The following is a 14,262-nucleotide window of genomic DNA, read 5'->3' as shown; positions in this document are numbered from 1 at the left end:
AAAAAATCTAGATACAGAAACTGAATTATTTGTTTCCAAATGCTGAAAGTAGGAATAAGAATGCTTTATATGTAGTAAATAAACTCTGGTTTCAAATGAGAAATAATAAACATTTTCCTTAGATTTATTGTTTGATAAGCATAAAGAAGGAACTTTGTGGTTAGGCCTATTCCTCGCGTCAGAAAATTAAAATTGTGATATTGATAAAAATCATAATAAAACAGTCAACCTAAAAATCAAACTGGTTAACTAGCTTACTATTAAAAACAAACAAACAAACAAACAAAAATTCCATCCACCACAATTGGACTGTCTGAGACTGGTAGGGCCATGAGCAGGTGACTTTCACAGACTGTGACCGGTTTTACAAAAGAAATTGTAGTCCAGGTGAGTGAAGTAGTGCGCCTGATTTATTAATATTATGAATCGGTTAATGTTTAAGACCACTGGTTTTAGTTAACTACAATGTATTTATCAGAGGTAGACCTAATTAGATTTGGGTCTTTCAGTTTTGACTTAAAAGACCAATGTTTGGCCTGGCGTAATTTTGTGAGACAAGGTTCAGATTCACTTTTAGTTACATGTCAGGCTAAGTTTAGCGTGTTCTTTTGGACAATCTATTTTGCTAATGTACATTTTGGAAAGTAAAGTAAATGCTCGCTAGACAAATAGAAATTAATAATTAAAAACTGGAGATGCGTTCGTTCTATGTTATGATCCAGACTTTTATAAACATATTTTCTTTCAATTATTAAGTCACTGTTACGTGTATGTGTGACATCATCATTAATCATTGTACATGTGATAAATGATGGGCTTGCATATTATTTTATTGAAAAATAGATCACCCCCTGGAGTTTGCGTTTAAAAAGATGTTTTGAAGTCGAGACCTCCCATTATCTTCTGTTCACTTTATCTTTTTTTCAGTGAAGTCTTATTAAATAAGTCAAATAGATTTGCATAGAAAATCTGCAATTAAAACTGAAGATAAATGACTTCCCTTGCAAAGCTATTGGAATTCTGCCTTCTTTTCTATGCAATTTGATATGGTGAAAACAGTGTAGGATAAATATCACTTAATTTAAGATACACTTTGAGAATGACATTCGAAATAGTCTAAAAAGTGGGGTTTACGTAGACATAATCAGATGAAGTAGAGTTCAAATATTTCTAACACAAAGGAATGATCTGTGTCCCATAGCCAGTGGCCATTTGGTCATTATTTATGGTAGTGATATGACGCTGAGGTTTTTATACGGTCACAGTGAACATACATGTAAGACTCAAATAGAGGACTCAGCGTGATGTGCCTATATATCACCACCACTGGCTGATCGTGGATGGAGGGGGGAGAGGTTAAAAGAAGAGGGGGTTAAAGGTTATCAGATGTTTTGTCACACTTTCCTTGGTGAATATCAAGCAGTAGATCGACTTACGCAATTTAAGTATACAGTAATTTGTAGGTTGCAGGGTTTTGAATTGTTATTAGCCATTGTTTCGACTAGTTTCACTAGTTCTAGCCTATGATTTTTGGGGATGGGTGGAGTTGGGGCATATTGCGTTTAATTATTTTCATTGTCTAAATTAAATATATATTTGTTAAAAAAGTGAAAACATATTTTTGAAGCAAATATCATTAATTTGGTTAAAAACTAAATTTAATTGAAATAAAATAGGCGAAAAAAAACATGCTTGCTTAAACTGTAAGGAAAGTGACCTGTTCCAAAAACGAACACTACACACCCCAGACTATGCCCACTTTACAATATGGGTCAAATTGAAGTCAACCCTAACTTGAAATGACATCCCTTTTTTTCCAGCCTGTCAAATTATGAAACTCTCTTCGTGATGAATGATTTTTCTTTCACAGGTATCCAGTTTCCCCACTTCCCAGTCGCCCAGCAGTTGCCATTCAGAGCGACACCAGCAGAAAGATTGTCATGTTTGCTCTGGTTATATCACAAAGCACGTAAATCAGTAAACTGTGCAAACATTTTGGAGCTGGACCAATTTTAACAGCAGCGTAGCCCAGACGTGAAAACAGAAGTGCAAGAGAATTAAGCACTTGTAGTACCTATAATGAGCAAATGTCAGAATTGGAGGAAAAGAGTTGTTGGACATGGATGAAACAAGGCAGTGACAGGTGAGTAGGAAAACATGGTTGGAATGCGCTGTCATGCCATACAGGCTAACACTACTATTTTATACGTACACATTAGGTGAAAACCATTGCTTGCTAGTGTTGTGAATGCTTAAAACTTTCGTATCAAGTTTAAGAGGAAAACCAAAGGACGCGTTAGTAGCTTCATAGAGATTTTGCCAAGCTTGTTGCAAGAGGTTGAATTAAGACTGTGTAGGGAAAACATGCTTCCCTTGCTGCAAGACTAACACATACATGCATACATTCATTTGACACCCTTTTTTCCTAACTTGCTTTTATGCCAAGTAAATGTTTACATCAGTTCCTGCTTGTTATGTGAATTTCAGTTTTAAGACCTGGAGCTGTGAAAAAGCCATTAATTTTAAAAGGTTTCATGGTCTTTTTGCAAGATAAAAATATCCAGAATATTTGGGGTGGATAATGAAAGAATCGCGATACCTCTCCTGCAAGACACATGCACTTACAGCAAACATGCACACTGGCAAGCATGCTCAGTATAGTCTCTCTCTCTCTCTCTCTCACACACACACACACACACACACACACACACACACACAGTGACATATACAGTGACACACACACATACTCTAAACTGAGGAAGACCAATACTGGTCTTGTGAATAATAGGTGTGCAGTATCTCTGTAAGTCAGAAATTCTGACGGAAGGATTTTCCTACAAGAAATACCATCTTTGGTGTTCATTTTTTGATGGTAAAGAAAATGTAAATGCCTGATGATAAAGTCATGATGGATCATTTTACACTTGTCGTTAGAATTTAGTTAATACGTGTAATAAAAATAACAATATGGTACCTTTACAGACTGTATTTGAAGTCAACTGGACGGTATTGTATCAATATAATGGGTTCCACAGTGTGCCCTCATTTTTTTTCTAAATGGGCATATCAAGTGACACATGTAAACAGTGCACAACATGTTGGGGTCTTAAACATGATCTGGAAGTGTTGTGGTCCAGGGGGTATTCAAGTAGCACAGGTGGGCATTTCATTGACCCAGTGAAGGTAGGAAATGGTAGGAGAGAGAGAGAGAGAGAGAGAGAGAGAGAAGGGCAGACAGAGAGAGAGAGAGAAAGAGAGAATGGAGTGACAGAGAGAGAGAGAGAGAGAAAGAGAGAGAGAGAGAGTGGGGGGGAAGAGAGAATGGGAAGGAAGGAGGGATCGAGAGACAGGAAAAGAAGGTAGCAGATGAAAAGAAGGAGATGGAGATTTACTTGTTATTGTGACAGTGTGAGAAAAAAGTGATACTTAAAAAAAGAAAAGAAAGGAGGCATATGCAATGAAAATAAAAACGACAGGGATGCAAAGAGCAAATATTGGAAAAAAAGAAAAAAAGAAAGAAAAAAAACAGGAAAATTGTAGAGATGGTAACAGTCAGCTGTGTAAGCCCTGGAGTCTTAACCCTAATATGCTGCTCGAGCCTCTCAGCCGAGCTAAAGTTTATAATACCTTGTTCAAATACCTCAGTAGTTATTTTTCCTACAGCTTGTTACTGCATGGAACCAGGCCAAGTGTCGAACTTGTTTAGAAAGAAAAGATGTAATTATTACGCTGAGTGAAATGCTGTACCTCTGTTTATATTTACTGAGAAAGGCAAACTTCTTGTGCACAGTAATTTTATCTTTGAAGTTATCTTTGTTTGATTTGAATGGGCTAAAATGGCCAAAATCAAATTATAATGGTTGTAAAATGAATTTTCAGTGATTTTCCCTTTGTTCTGTTAATATTAAGTCAGAATTTTTATTTAAAAAATATATCATAATATGATATATTTGATAATCAGCGAAATTAGTTTTTCATAGTCTCTTGTGTAGTGTGTAGTCAAAACCCTTTGGTGAATAGTTGAAACTTCGTGCCTGGTACTTGATTGTAAAAAAGATTAAAAAAAAACAAAATAACATCACTAAAGTATATCAGCCCACAAAATTGTAAAAATTGAAATAAAAGGTAATGGAACTGCAGACACCTGCTGAGGAGGGCCACCCCAGCTTGACTGGAAACAAGCCTATAGAGGTTGGAGGACCTTTCACTCATCTCTTAAGTAATAAGCACTGTCTATGCTTGAACCTTTTGTGTGTGTGGAAATGGTTTGTTCATTCTGCTAATTTATCAAGGATTTAGTGTATAATGGATCACTTGACTATGAAATAGTATGAAAATGTCCATCTTTTTTCAAAATAACCCCCCACCCACCCCTACCCCACCAACACCCCCTCATCATCAATACCTGGGAACAGGCCAAGTACTATATTTCTTTGGTTTTAAAACTTCACTAGCAAGACAAATGCTGGACTGTAATGGAGCCTGACTTGCTGTTTATTCAAACAGGTGTGTGTAAGATGTGTGCATGGACCCTGTAGACACCCTCTGACCTCTGTGTTAACTGACACTTGTCTAAATTGGACAGAAATGGTTTAAATTGAGCAAGTCTGACTTCTTGTGTGTATGTATATTATATGCTGATCAATCATGTGCATTGAAATGGAGATTTGGTGTGTAGGGCCTTAAAAACAAGTTTGGAAAGTTGTTTGAATAGCTACATTAGGAAATTATATGTAAAAGTGAAAAATGCTTCAGATAGTTAATATGTCTGTGTGTGTGTCTTGGGGGTGGAAGAGAGGAGGGGGGGAGGGGTGGGGGAGAAGATTGTGCTTGTACTATCTCAGCAGTGGAATTGGGATTAAAGGCTATCATATAAAATCAATGGGTAAATATCTATCAAAAGTATTATTAGATTTTGATGTAGACAACAAGCTTAAGTTGCCAGCATGTCTAACAAATTAGGCATACTGATATTAAAACTGAAAAACAATTTAGTCTTTATCATTTGACAAATTGACTCGATAATATATCATATAAGAAGTTATAGACATAGCTTAATTTATTATGGCAATTACTCAGTCTTTTCAATGGGCAAAAAAGATCAAACTTTAAGATACGTAATTAAAATAATCACAAAAATTATATTTATATTTAGCATAACCTTAATTGTTTTTAATAAATTTAATTTGGCAAGAAAATCCCAGATGGGGTATCTGATATTTCAATCTTTCCCCTTTCCACTTCCAAATATATTATTTGATATCAGCATGAGGTACATAGGGTTTGTTGGCCAACCCCTTGGGAGAAATGATGACTTTTATACGACTTCTTTCCATTTAAAGCAGTAGTGCATAAAGTTCTTTCTCTAAATATCTGGATAATAAGATGTTTAATTCCTGCATGTGCCTCTTAGAGGGGAAAAAAGAAGGAAAAAAAAAACATTCGTAGAGTGGTTAGTGGTTTTTGTGCCAAAAATTCAATCTTGCTTACTTACTTTCTCACTAATTTCAAACAAAAATCCCTTTATCCATTTATAAAAACAAACAAAAAATGTCAGTTAATCATTAAAAGAATGTTGATAAGTAACATTCTGATAAATTTTTTTATCTACATTAGAAAACATGATTTGCAAGTAACTAAAAGTGGCAAGTCGTGAAATAAAATTAAAAAATACTGGATATTGTGAGGTGTCCAAAATTTACTAATAATTACCGTCGTCTTTGTGTTTGATATCCCAGACAGAGGTATGTACAGGAGGGATTAACATTTTTCTTCTCAGACACAAACATGTATGTTGTCATTGAATAAGAACAGGAGGCTGATCAGGGCCCTTCATTATTGTGAACAGAAAAATTCAGTATAATGATCTATAATATGCCCTCTTATCTGTTTTGATCTTAGATACAATAATTTTCTTGGTCCAAGATAATGATATGGGGATTCCCACCCACGACTCCACCCTAATCTCAAAGCCAGCATTTTGTTTGAGGGGGGGGGGGGGGGGGGGGAGCGAGAGGGAAGGTGCTACCCAATACAAACAAAAAAAAAAAAAAAATGCAAACAAAACTCACACAAGATTTTAACTGCAGACTGTCTGGAAAAGTGCAGCCCTCTCTCTATGCAGCCTTTTAAGTTTTTCTTCTTATAAGTACCCCAAACCCAACTCCACCCTACCCTACCCATTTGTGTACCACACACACACACACACACACACACACACACACACACACTAATACAAAAAATCATGTTTTAATTGATTAAACGAGTAAAGAATCTGGTACCTCAAGTAAAGTAAATATTTCCTTTTTATACACTGATATATCTATTTATTTATCTAAATAATTTCCCTCTACTAAAAAACCACACAAAGACATTCATAAGAGTATAATTGAAAAAAAATCCAGGGTGACTATGCTTTTGATAATTGAATTATCCACAAAGTCATTCCCAACTGCATTTTCAAAGACAAGAGAGGCATAAAAGTCTCATTGACTGAGATATTGAGTAAATAATCATTAATTGGACGAGGGTGGGACGGTGGTAATGGGGCCTGGGGTTGATTGATCTTTTAAATTGAGCCCCACATCGCAGCTAATTAACTGTGACTGAGACAAGAGAGGGTTTGGACTTAAATGAAACTTAATTGGACCTTTGCATGACTGTTGAAATACCAGCGTAGGTTGTTATGAATCATATTACTGGTTGGTTGACGAAGTGGTACTGCAGGAAAGCAGGTGGATTTGTTTTCTGGTGTGTTTTTAAGTGAGGTTTTTGTAGTCTCGCTGCAGACTTATGAAAATAAAACTGAAGGGCATTGAAGAAGAGACTGTCAACAACTTTGTAGACGGGGTCCAAAACCAAGATACTGGTGGCAATTCAGAGTTTAATGCCAGGTAAAAGATGCATCTGCTGTTCAATTAGTTTGATGCAGAATTTGAGGCAGAAATGCATTTTAACGCCCAGAGTCATGTCTGGCTTTAGGTTCTTCTGTCAGGATAGATAAAATTATTTCCTGGAGTAATTCTTGATTGCGCAGATGTTTTCAATCTTAGGAACACTGGGTTTAGACTGCTTTGACGAGTATATTAAGTGGCTGACTGTTAATATTGCTTGGGTTAAATCAATATTAATGATAGTCTAGGTAGGGCATTATGGTTAGTTACTAACACTCATTTTATTCAACACAAAACTAGTGCTATAGAGTAGTACAATGGAAATTACAGGTTGACAGTTGCTTTTTTTTTTTGTAAAAATGCAAGACAGGTGGAGGTAGGCCCTTTGTCTTAGACTTTAGATTACATAAAAGTGGCCAGATTAATACCTCAGGATTAATCTTTGCCTGTTTTATAAGGAGGTGCAATAATCATGGTTAACATATTACCTGTCCCCGTATCAGTACCTATAAACACTCTTGTATCTGTGGAAGCCATGTTTTTCACACGTATACAGAGTGAATGTAGAGATTACTGCAGATTGTATCAGAAATGTGCTGTAATTTCTGTTTGTATATTGATGTGAAACCTGTATTATGTACATATCGTATCTGAATTGGTATCATGTATATGCTGCAATGTGTTTGATCCGGCAGCTTGCAGCTACAGGGTTAAGTTTAATACCTAAAGCGTAATTAAAATTATTCATCCTTCTGTCTCTCCATCCATCTCTAGGACCATTAATTTGTTTCTTCCATTTATCTATTCATTTACCCATTCACCCATTTGTCTGTATCTATTTGTTGATAATTCCTTCAGTCACCACCGCGCACCTCCTTTTTTTCTAACTCACTGCATCACACATTCACTCAGTAAACCAATATTTGTAATCATTTATTTACAGACCCATCTTTAATCTAAGGTCAATAGTTTAATCCCTGGGACAGGGCAGCCTTTCGTGATCTCTAACTCCCCCCCAGACTTGACAGTCACCAGAGATGCTGGTATTGAAAATAAATCAGTCAGAAATTTGAACGCAGGTGACATACAGATTCAGCCGAAAATGAACAAGACAGAGTGGTCTATATATGAACAATTCCAGAGGTTTGTGAAACCATTTATCAGCTGTCTGTACACTGAGGGACGTTGTTGTTAATTGTATTAAGAGGAAGCCACTGGTGGCATTCATGTCTCACAGGTAAGAGACTGCAGGTCAGGTATTCACTTAAACTTTGGGATTATCCCTAAACAAAGCAGGTGGGTTTGGGATTATATGGAGTGAAGGGTGGTTAGATTTTAGGGTCGTTTGGTTAATGTTTGTTGCAATGTTGTTGTTATTGTGGAATTTTTGAGTGTGTGTGTATGTTTTTTTTTTGTATTTATACTGAGGTCTTATAAGATACTGAGTACTGCATATAGCTGTATGCTGAATAGTCTTTGCATGCAAATAAGCATTATTGAGAAATGATTCCATCTCTCAAAAATATGGGCCTAGCAGTAATGTGGTTTTAAAAGGTGGATATGTATAATTATCTTCCCATTGGTATGTGGTTGACAAATGAAAGTGAATCGACTATTGGAAAGCACCCGTATTTCAACCCATCAATGAAACATGCATGTTACGTCAGTAAAATCAACTGAGGCACCTAACGGCCAATTTACCCAATTGAAAAGAAAAATGCAAATATTTAATCTAACTTTAGACCCCTCCTTTTATGTAATATCCCCAGAAAAACACGAACAAAGAATCCACCGTGGGCCATACACCCTACGGCCTGTAAAAACACATAACTGACCATGTGCCAATTGGGTCTCAAATTTCTGGGTTGGCTTGTTTTAACAGTTATATCATGATTGGATATAAAGATACATAACAACATTCTTAGAAAAATACCAAAGTTAATCCGCTTGTTGTGTGCATAGTCCAGGTGAGAATAGAGGAGGTATACAGTGGTGGTATGCTTTAATTTATAGTTAGACTATGATTATGCTCAAAAGAGACATTAATTATGTGTTTAAGAAATGTGGAAGTAATAAGACCAAGGCTCTATTCCCATAGATTTTAGATCGATCTATCCCCGCGGGGAGTCTCACTAGATTACTTTCAGATAATCCGACTTAAATGTCCGTCCCGCCTACTACAAGCAGTAAAGGGGTAATTTACTTTCGTGTCTGCCCAGCTGACAGCTATTTAGCTTGAACCCCCAGGGAGTTAGGTCGATTTAAAGTAGGTCGATCTAATCTATGGAAATGGGGTGCAACAGTCAGCAAGCAGTTGGTGCATTATGACTGATTATGAAGAGGTATAGTGAAAAGAGATGTACTTTAATAGTCATTGTCAGTGCAAGGTGGGGGCACCTGTCGTTGGCACCCCCTCTGCCACCGCTCACCCATACTCTTAGATACCCAGTTTTTCTATAAATCTCTCTCTCTCTCTCTCTCTCTCTCTCTCTCTCTCTCTCTCTGGATTAGAATGGTTTAATACCCAAAGTTTTGATATATATTTGTCCCTTGGTTCATGTACTGCAACATAAGTTCTTATGTCATCAACAATTTCTACAAAGGCTATGGCTACTTATGTTACTGGGAAACCATCCTCAGGGCTACTGTACCCTGTGGGGTTATTTGACTTACTGTAAAATGCCACCTATTGGGAATATCAATTTGTAACCCCTATGGTAACATCAGGTAAGATAAACAGCTCCTTTAGGTGACAGCCGTGCAATAATTTGTGTTCGACAGATTAGAAACTTGGGAAATTTTTCTCTGAGTTCGAGGTTGAGATAACTCGATTTACTCTGTCTGTGTCAGACACTGTGTCAAGTACTTGTTTTTCTGAACTTGCTTTCAAAATACTGCAGTTAAGGTCTTCTTTTCTTTGCTTTAGTAGGTGTGAAGTCATTCCATTTAATCTTGATGTGTTTATTTTAACGGAAAAAATATAAAGTGGCCTTAATTTACACTTTTTAGCAATCTTTCAATCACGAATGTCAGGAACATGATATGTGAAAGAAATAGTGGAAATGTACAATTTAATTGACGCTGAATTGATGATTGCCCTCTGCACACCTCGGTGAGTTTATCTTGGCAGTTTTCATTGAGCGATTGCTGTGACTCAACGACTATTTCCAGTTATCAGTTCAAGAAGTGATTATAGATAATTGAAACTATATACTAACATGCAGAATAATCAGTAGACATATCAATACAGATTAATCAAATGGGGCAGAAGATTGGTTCCTATATTACATTTAAATGCAATTATTTAGATCTAGTGGTACAAAGTGGTCTCCAAGTCTGGGGCTTCAGTCAGACTGATTTCACAGTTTGACTCGAAAATATATTTGACAAATAATTGTTGTACTTTCAGATGATAAGTCAATTTATGCATTTGATTTATTGCATTATAATCAATTTGACCTCTTCTATGACACATATGCAAATATGTAAGTAATGAAGTAGTGTCCCAGTATAGCTGAGTTCATGAAGGATTCCACTTGGACCAAGAAAAGAAGAAATTTTAAGAGAGTAAATAGTATCACAAGTCAGTCAGATTGTTAAAGTGGGGTTTGGCAGCCTGTTGACAACTCTTGTTTTATCTGGAGACTAAATTTCTGTCCAGTAAATATTGAGGTGATCTTGGACTTGATTTCCTATAATCCATCACTTAAAACAGGTTTTTATAATTTGGGGCTTGAAGACAATTAATATTTGATCCAATTATTCTTCATTTGGTGATTCTAACCTTTATCATATAGTCTCTTTGGGCTCAATCTAATCTTGATGTGAGCCTATCATAATTTCCATCTCCATCACATAAAATGATATTTTACACTTTCAGGTTTTTTATCCTTAACTGGCAAGAATTCTGGTACCAAACAGTCTGTTTCTGACCTTATTTTCAATATTTGCTCCTGGTGTGAACATGCATTATATTCCTAACCAGCAGCAGCGAGCAGTCGACCATTCACTTAGCGGTGAGTTGTGATGAATATTATTTTCCTGTGTGTTTCAATAATGAACAAATATTGATTCACGTGCTGAGACTGTCAGGCACAAAGTCGTCTTAAAGTTGACATGTCAGCAGACAAAGAGACGTCCCAGGACTGCACGACACAGAAATATAATCACGTATAATACTCTATGCCCGGTCAAATTGTCATTGTTCTCAGAATGTCTTTTGTCAAATTTTGATGATTAAATTTCTTGAAGAGACCATTTATTTTTGTTTACTTATGTTTTAATAACTTAAAATTGAAGTGGGGGTTGAGAGGGGTGGGGGTGAGATAGGGGTATGACAGGCATAAGCATTGTCAGTGATTCATCTATTTTTAATTATTGATGTTATACAACGTAATAGATCATGCTATCTGTAAGAAAATTGAATGAGACGAACAATACCACCAGTGACACCATGTATATACATACTTCATAAAAGTTCACATAAGAGTTATTGATTTTAATAAAAATATACAATAAAAATGGTCAAATTATTATCTTTATATAGTTTTAAATGTAGTTATTGTTATTTTATTATTGAGTTGAATAAGCTGTACAGAGCACATTGTATTGAATCCTACTCAGAATTCTATTTATTGATATGGTACCAGCCACAGCTTTGTGACAATAATATGGTACAATTTCCCACACTTTGCAATCTTCAACAAATATTGACTCTTAAAAATTTTGGGGTCTCAATGGTCAGACATGAGTGACTGTTAGAATGACCATTTGCCCTATGTTTATTTGTCCAGTGAAGGACAGAGTTGTGACTTTGTCAACGATTTATGTGTGGAACATGCCCCGACAAACCCTCAGTACCAGCTCTATGTGTTATTTGACAAAACAGTCGCCTGTTTACAAATTACCATTGAAGCGTCTGTGACATTATTGAAAATTTATTGGGAGCTATAAGGTTGTGTTCACAATACTCCCTAATAGATTGAATAGTATCAATTTAAATCACACAGTGAGTGTTGATTGTGATCAGGCTGATACAAGCCTAACATTTCTCCATACAGTTATCTTTTACCTTTACTGATACCTAAAATTGTAGCAAATATTCTGTTTTGATTGCCTGTGTAGTTTAATTCTATGGTGATCATGGCACAGTCTGTCCAGTTGTAATGTGAATGCAACCATAAGAGATTGAGTAAGTCGTGCGCTTCAGCTCCCCAGGCAGTGGGCGTACATGGAGTCATCCACAAAGCGAAATTTATAGCATTTAACAAATTGGCTTACGCAAAGGCATTTATTGATAAACATCTCACAATGGCCAGGCACAAAGAAAATCTAATCAGCGAAGGTGTTTTACCTGTGATTGGTCCTTTGATAAAAGGCTCGGAAGCCAGAGCCTGTGTTATTAAAAACAACATGGGGGCTAGTGACTGTAGAAAGCAGGGGCACCATTAAAGCTGGACATTATAATAGCATTGTATATTAATATAATCCAACGCTGCCTGCTCTATGGTACACGATTACAGGACTGATTAAATCAATTGAGACCAACAACAAAGCACCGCTTTGTGTTGATCTAAAGGTGAGAAATGAGAAGTATTGAAACTAGAGTGCCTTCAGTGTTGTATCAGTGTACAGAAGATGCGAGGGTTATTCTACAGCCCTATTTCAGTGCTGTGTAGCGAGACTTGCTCATTTCCGCCATACTAGGCTCGTTGGACCCTCGGACCTATTATTCCAGCAATTGTCTGCTTGTGTTTTGATCTTCCTTTGTAGAGGTTTCTTTCAACAGTCCCCAGTGCCGGTAAGGTCGTGAGAGCGTGTTTGGATTAGTACGCAATTTGTTGATGATTTCATTCCTAGTAGACCGAGTCATCCACACACACATGTTGTGATGTGTGTATGCACACTGTTTTGTTGCTACAACGATTAAGGAAGGCTTAATGTGGATATAGACTGAGTTATCATTTCTACTGAGGCTGGTCTTCTTTTGCAGTCAGGTAAGGGCCGGGAATGTTACTAGTACTCAAACACAAATTTATAATCAAGAGCTTGTTAGTTTGATCAATACAAGAAGGTATGGTAATGTTAGAATGCTGTTTTACAGATATTGTCTTGTGATTTACAATGACTTTAATGTTTATGATTGTACAATGTAGACCAATCTAAGGACCATTAAAATGCTCAATATCATACTACTTGAGACCGTCAGAAGATAAAGGTACCGGTAGGTTTTTAAAGTTATACTAGTAATATGCAGAGAGATGGGAATTATATCTAAGATTCCCCACACATTTCGTATAGTGGTATATATGACTCATTTACTAGACTATACCTGCATGGCAATTCAGGTAGACTGCATATTAATATGTGTTCAGAAGCAATATTGTACAGCTATAATGGTTATGAATTTATAAGGGTAACTGTTAAGATGGTTGACTATCACGATATATTCAGTCCAATCTAGCTCTTCATGATCATTCATTTGTGCACCCACCAGGGGTGTAACCAGGCATACGCACGGATGCACCGTGCGTACAATTTTTTTAGCCAACCATGATACTATTCTCCATAAATTCAGTGTATTTTCACGGAATATAATCGTACCTGGGAATTTTCAAAATCTGTGCGTACAATTTTAAAAGGTCTGGTTACGCCCCTGCACCCACTGTCACTTTCGTGATGGGGTTCGGTGCTTTGGTACCTATCCATGTATATTTGGAAGTCAGTACTGTTTGTGCAGAGCCTGCCTTCTCTCATAATCTCTGATACCACTCTAACCGCTACAGCATAGGAACTACGGATTACTATAGGAGTATGTATCTGTAGCACTTGTAGATTATAAAAATGATGTAAATTAAAGAGGTGTCATATGATTTGTCATGCTGTAAATGAAGCCAGGTTATGGTGGTGGGTGGAACCCAGTGAAATGTCACTGTCTGCCCCTCTCTCCTCAGTCCACCTTTACCAGTTAAAATGAGTTTTTAAATTAGAAAAATCTGTAATTTGTGGCACTTGACAGCATGCAGTCTACACAGGATCCTAGATCAGTTTTTCTTTGATAAGGGATGGATTAAGGATTGTTCCCATTTTGTTTTGGGAGAAGTATGGGGACCTGGGTGATTTGCAGAGGGCATGAGAAGGTGTGAATTAGGATCTTAGGAGGTAGGCAAGAGGTGGGTGGATGGGAAATGTAACCATATATCTATTTGCTTAAATTAGGAACATGGTTGAATATGATCTAGCTGTGCAGTGAAGTACTAGTAATGATTTGTTAATTATTTTTTAATTTTCATATGTGTTGGTGGTACATAGCAGTATACATGTAGCTGAGGCAGGAGCCTGTCATCATGGGTGTGACCTAGGACATGTA

General features: G+C 36.7%; 1 protein-coding gene across 3 annotated transcripts in view; it reads left to right on the top strand.

Moving 5' to 3' along the window:
* Positions 1–1,920: 1,920 nt before the first annotated feature.
* The window catches only part of LOC106165241 (ly6/PLAUR domain-containing protein 6B), a 41,417-nt gene continuing 29,075 nt past the window's right edge, over positions 1,921–14,262 (top strand). Inside the window, exons 1-2 of one of the 3 annotated variants that reach the window (XM_087013026.1) lie at positions 1,921–2,143; positions 10,774–10,909. The gene's annotated coding sequence lies outside the window, so the exon portion shown is untranslated. Of the gene's footprint in view, positions 2,144–10,773; positions 10,910–12,554; positions 12,694–12,716; positions 12,890–14,262 lie in introns of those variants that run through there. The other 2 variants (XM_013543373.2, XM_013543371.2) reach the window with 2 other exon arrangements.

Source organism: Lingula anatina, chromosome 5 (assembly GCF_051362555.1).
Source record: "Lingula anatina isolate TDL-2025a chromosome 5, LinAna3.0, whole genome shotgun sequence".
NCBI lineage: Eukaryota > Metazoa > Brachiopoda > Lingulata > Lingulida > Lingulidae > Lingula > Lingula anatina.
This window is presented reverse-complemented; position numbering and strand designations above follow the sequence as displayed.